At 40.3% G+C, this 6,314-nt stretch overlaps 1 pseudogene; it reads left to right on the top strand.

The window, feature by feature from the left end:
* Window positions 1–461: 461 nt before the first annotated feature.
* LOC147430655 (5S ribosomal RNA) lies at window positions 462–580 on the top strand (annotated as a pseudogene).
* Window positions 581–6,314: the final 5,734 nt, after the last annotated feature.

Here is a 6,314-nt window from a genome sequence, read left to right as displayed (position 1 = left end):
TGTTTCGGCGAACGATGCTATGCCTTCTCTGTATTTTACTAATTGAGTAGGTTACAAGTCTCTACGACATGAGATTTTATTTTATTCCTCTTCTCATCCTTGTAGTAATCCAAAAGAACATCGACTCTAGACTCGTCCTGCATCTCTTTGAAAGAGCGGCTGATGCTTCATTATGAGAGTACATCAATAATTTGAGATCAATTATAGATCTTAGTCAATATATAACCTCTATGATGCGCAAATATATCATTCCGGATATAAAATGTACACAAATTATACAACTATGTGGTCTTTCTTTGACGAATAAAAGTAACAATAGTAATTTTTCTCTTAAGTACACCTAGAAAGAAACCTTCATAGCATGCAAAAGATAATTAAGATATAAGAGGGGGGAAAAAAATCTTATCTCGAGCCCTTGGAGCTCCCCATAGCCTTTAAAATTTCATCCACAAGAACGTAGGCAAAGCTCTGATACCAGCGCTAATACACCGGAACCCATCAGAACTCCTCAGTTAAGCGCGCTTGGGCCAGAACAGTACTGGGATGGGTGACCTCCCGGGAAGTCCTGGTGCTGCACCCTTCCTTTAAAGAAAGAAAAAAAAAGGAAAAAAAAGAAATGAAAAAATAAAGAGGAAGGGACAAAGACCTTAAACTCTTTGTTGCAACAGTTCATCCTTGACTGACTGTCTGAAGTGGTACACATGCAGTTCGCTACGAGCCTCTTTAGGGATTCTTTAATGTGACGTGCACATGTCATGTTGACTCACTTGAGTGTAGGCAGCTTCACCAAGGTTTTTGCAGCTCCGAGAATTTAAGGTCGTATGTTATAGAATTGATATTTTATTATCTATTGCAACTGACAGGTGGCAAAAGCATCAACAGATATTGGATTATGTAGAAGGATGTTACATTTTATGTATTCAAGTGCTCTTTATGAGCTTTGGCCAATTATGTTCGGCCGACCAGTTTGTACTCACAATTGACCATTTAAGAAATCTATAAAACAAATACGTGCAAGAGGGAAATGGTCAGTCTTGCATGGGGGGAGATTGCACCCAGTGTCTGCGTTCTTCTTCTCTTCTCTCTCACCATGCCGGCGTAGCACTCCGCTCTAGGAGGTGCGTGTGCATGTGCTTTCTCAATCTCTCTCGCTCTTTGTCTCTCTCTGTTCGTGTATCTTGCGATCATGCGACCACGTGATTGTGCCAGGTATGCCGATTAGTCTTTTTTATGCTGTTTATTGTGTTATTTCGGGTATTTCGTAAGGAAGCCATGCTCCCGTTTGTAGTAGAAAACTCTCTCTCTCTCACAGAGCCTGAAGACAACTAAAGCAGAATTTTGCAACTTATTGTTGGTAATTGAGACAATAGGACAGAGAAAGCTCTTGAGGGCTATTAAAGCAAGAAAAGATCAACATAAAAAGAGAAGATTTGCAGAATCCAAGAGGCAATTAAGCGAGAAGTCCAACATGGAGGAGAATTATCACCGTCATCAACTCAAAATTGATTAATCATCTTGGTAAGTCTCGAAGCCGCTAATGGTCCGCTTAATCTTATTAAAGGAGCTTAAACTCCTAGTTTTCAGATAATCCGAGTGACGATGCTGCTAACAGCCCGCCTTGGCTAAGGATTAAGTTGTACTTAAAGCTCGACTTAATTAATTGAAGATTATGATGATTACCAGAGGCATTTGTATATGTTGTTCTTGTTCTCTCTCTTTCACACCTCTCACAGCTAGAGGCCTCGCACCTTCCCAGCTCATGTTTCGAACACATATCCCTCGACAATGCATGATGAGCACAATTTTCATTGATCATCAAGATTTTGTGATTCTATTCTTCTATGGCATTCTTGTATTCAGTAAATCAAAACAAGAACATAAAGAGAATTTAACACGTGTATTTGAACTGCTTGCACAAAATCACTTGTATCTGAATCTTAGAAAGAGTTGCTTTTGCCAATATGAAATTGAACACTTGGGACACACTGTATCAAGCAAAAGAATACATGTAGACCCTAAGAAAATTGAAGCCATTCAATCATGGCCTATACCCAAAAATTTGCATGTTCTTCGTTCTTTCATTGGTCTATGCAGTTATTACAGAAAGTTAGTAAATCGCATTACCTCACTCTCCTGTTAAAGAAACATTTTTCTTATATATGGATTGATTTACAAGAAAATTCTTTTAATACACTCAAGAATTCTGTGATAAATGCACCAATATTGCAATTGCGTGATTTTGATAGACCATTCTTTGTCGTAGTCATTGATGCTAGTGAAAAATGTATTGGTGCAGTCCTTATGCAAGATAACTATCCACTTGCATTTGAAAGTTGTAAGTTTAAACCGTCTAAAGAAAAACTTAGTACACACGACAAAGACTTGATTATTGTTGCACTATTTAATGGGTGCTGATTTAATCATCAAAACTGACCACAAAGTGTCAAGTATTTAATGTCTCAACCCTTACTAGATGATAAACATATTAAGTGGGTTGCTTTCATTCAAAGTTCTCAACCCAACATTCAATACCAACCTGGTAAGGAAAATGTTGTAGCTGATGCTTTGAGTCGAAGACCCTCTGTTAATAATCTATCAACCATTACGGGTACTTCATTTGATTCAATGCCCGACACTTTACACATATCTTCTCCAGTGATACTACATTTGGACTTCAACGAGTTGGCCCATCTATCGGAGTGATGACACACTTATACACTCACCTCGCTCGTTAGCAATTTACACTAGACCGTTGTAGTAGTTCCTCTTTGTTATTTAGACCTCTTATGTTGAGTTAGTGAAGAAAAATAAGAAGAGTCTTTTGTCTCCATCTTTGTGTGTGTGTGTGTGGTGGCCTCCATACACTTGCGATGTTTGCTGATGTGATGAAGTCATGACATTGTGGACTTGAGAAACACAAGGGCGGCCTCCATACACCTAAAATGTACGCTAAGCATATGGTTTGGGCCAAAGTCGATACATCGTGGACTTGAGAAGCACAAGGAAGGAAAAAAGAAATCTCCATACACCTGAGATATTTGATTCGCATTTTTTGGGACATTGTGGAGGGGACTTAAGAAGCACAAGGGCGGCCTCCCTTCACCTAGGATGAAAAACAAGGAGACAAAGGATGCATATGTTTTTTGGTCTCATGTCTATTTTTGCACCTTACCCTGCTGCAAGCTCCAACATAACCTCTTTGGGGATGTTTGTAACCTCTTTGGGGATGTTTGTAACCTCTCGAAGGGGCACATCCTTGATTCAAGGAAGGATGAAGATACCCTTTGCATGGCTTCACCAATAGTGACCAATGATTTTTCTTTCAAAACTACTTGTATATTCATTTGTGAGGGGTTGAATTGAGTGTTTGAAAATGAAAGCTCAAAGCAAGGTCTTTCTCACACATGCATCAATCATGCACACACACACACACACACTAGGAGTAGTGTTAGAAAAAAACCGGGGTTCAATGTATTTTAACCGACTGAAATTGTAAAATCCCGGTTAGATTTTGAGCTTGCTTTTAAGAAAACCGGTAAATTTACAAGTTTTAGTGCAATTACCGAAAAAAGCTTCAAATTTTGACCTAAAAAATAGGACAATTTCAAGTTTCCCCTTCTTTTGGTCGGTTAGGAAAAATGTATTTTTCTAGCCCTGACGAGGAGCCACCAAGCGAGGTTTAATAGCCAACGGTTAGAAATGTCTTTCTTTGTACACACGACCACCAAACAATTTGCAAGATGGAGGTCAGACATTGTATTATTGTTTGAGGATGGATGGTGGGTAGTGACACCGAGAACGGTGAACCTTTGTGTTGCTCACGGGATTAGAAAAAGATGTAGTATTTGAAGCCATGTTCAATGAAGTAACGTCAACTTTTTTCCCTTGCGAAGGCTTGGAAGCTTTCTTCTCCACAGCTTGGAAGTTGGCAAAGAGTGAGAGTTTGAGACCAGTTAAGTGGTGTTCAAAAGTCCAATGAGCTTAACGGTTGGGAATCGGGATGAATCCAATAGGTGTGTGGATGAACCTTATTAAAGTTAGAGGTGAGGATGGAGAGGCACATGTGGGCGATCTTATAGGTTTATTGGACACTATGATAATAGTTGGGTGAGGATGGAGAGGTACGTGTGCACTTTGGACAATCTTTTTTATAGCTTGATTGGACACTCTCATGAGATTTCAGTGAGTCACTACCCATTACCAACCGACAAACCCCTCATGATTCATCACAAGGCTATGTCACACGGACTGGGGGCATGTTCCAAATCTCTCTCTCTCCCCCTCCCCCCTCCCCTCTCTCTCTCACACGACATGCATCACTGCGAAGCAACTGCGTGCTAGCAGTTTTCTTGCTCTGCCTATGACTACTAACCACTCTTTATCTCACTCTTCTAGTCGTGTAAGGTTGCCAAGGCCCTTGTTCTTTCTCAAGCACTCCACATTTGGCATACATATCAACCAAGGTAATGCCAAGCACGACATCGTTTTTCAACAACCTCTAACGAACAATATAATTGTGCCCATATCAGCCATGTTCTTGTGTGCGCATATACGAATTATGTGTACTATGTTTATGCCTATATGTGTCTGCATATACCTACAAAGGTGTACTATCTTTTATGCATAAAACTAAGGATATATGTGTGTATGTGTCTATGTGTACTTATGCATTTTCATTATGTGTCAGTTTACATTAAACAAACCTACGGAAACATATTCAATGTGATTGTGTGTATGTATGAGAAGCACATATGCTCATGTAGCTCATTACGCTCGATTGCTGAGCAAGGGCTAGGTGGATGGAGCTTGGTGTGAAAGCACCCTTATGGTTGTAATCCCACCTTCAAAATTTTGAAATTATAAAATGATTTTTGATGGAAGGTGGGAGTCAGGGCTGGAAGACCAAAAACGTTTTTGAAAAGCGGCGGATTCGAGAATCATCTTTGGACCTTTGGTAGTAAATTGGTACCATACATTTTTGTTCTAATTTTGGATCGTGTGTAAAAGGACTTATTATTAGCCCGCCATCGTGGACTGCTGCGCTGTCCTGTAGTACTCTTAGCAAAAAGCGGGAAGACAAAATTATTTATTTGATCTAATTTTGCAAAACGCAGTCATCAGTTCTCTGAATTTTGAAAAGTGGACACTATAAAACCACATACACACACACACACACACACACACACACACACACACACACACACACACACACACACACACACACACAGAGGGGACTTCACTCTTGAGACTGTACGCCTTTCTTCTAATGACCTCTTCTTACCTCCGCTTCACTCTCGAGTCTGTACACCCTTCTTCCACCTCTTCTTCTTTCAGAGATCCTCTGAGATCTATACATCCTTTTCATCTTGTATTGCGTAGATACAGTTTGAATTATTCTGCCAAATATAAAAGCTAGCCGAGGTGAGCTTGTTGCCCTCTCCTCTCTTGTTCTCTGTGTCTCTTGATCTCTGTCGAGCTTTTGCAGCAGGTTGCACAGTTATGGTACATACATGCGTACAACTTTTTTCCGTGTCTTTCTGATATCGTTATATGTTAATCTAATTTGTGTTTGAGTTCTTCTATGTATGTTCTATTTGTTTAGGATCCCATTATTGCGGGTGGTAGTCGCGAGAGGAAAGCTTTGGGAGTCATCCACGTTCACAAGAAAAGAGAGGCTACAATTGAAAACTCTTCTCAAGCCATGGTTAACGAGCCATCCCCAATTAGTAGTATGCACATCTAAGAGCTTCGAAAGAATCGTGCGAGGAAGGGTGGCTTTGTCTTTGCTCGCCAAAGCCGAAGATGAAGTGGTTGGAGAGAAGTGGGATCTTCTTCGGGCTGACTGTGTATCGGGATGAAGCTCTAGACTTCAAACTAGAGTTCAAGAATAATTCTATTGTAGCAATTGAATTGGCCTCTGTACCGCATTCTGGAGCAACTTCTGTTATTTGCAAACAAATCTCCATGCAGGATAATGGAGCGTATACTCTTCATGCATTCCCGGAGGTAAACACTTATGCTTCCAATGGCCAGTTAGTTAGTTGTGATGTCATGCTTCGAGTTGAGGGCCAGTTTGTTGGGAACCCCGATCCTAACATTACTTGTGGCACTTTCCCAACTGGCGCAATTGAAGTGGGTGTATTGCAAAGCTTGCCAGATTTTTTCGGTAAATTGGATGTGTATCGTCATGTCCCATCCCTTCAATTGTATCTTACCATCAAGAGATATGGGTCAAGGTCTATGCTTGCTGTCTTTTTTACAAGAGCCAATAATTGGCAACTTGTTAATCTCATTTCTTTTGGCCCTGAACCACT

This window comes from Adiantum capillus-veneris, chromosome 21 (genome assembly GCF_014529385.1).
Source record: "Adiantum capillus-veneris isolate H3 chromosome 21, ASM1452938v2, whole genome shotgun sequence".
Taxonomy (NCBI): domain Eukaryota; kingdom Viridiplantae; phylum Streptophyta; class Polypodiopsida; order Polypodiales; family Pteridaceae; genus Adiantum; species Adiantum capillus-veneris.
The sequence above is the reverse complement of the archived record's forward strand: the minus strand, read 5'-3'. Positions and strand labels throughout refer to the sequence as shown.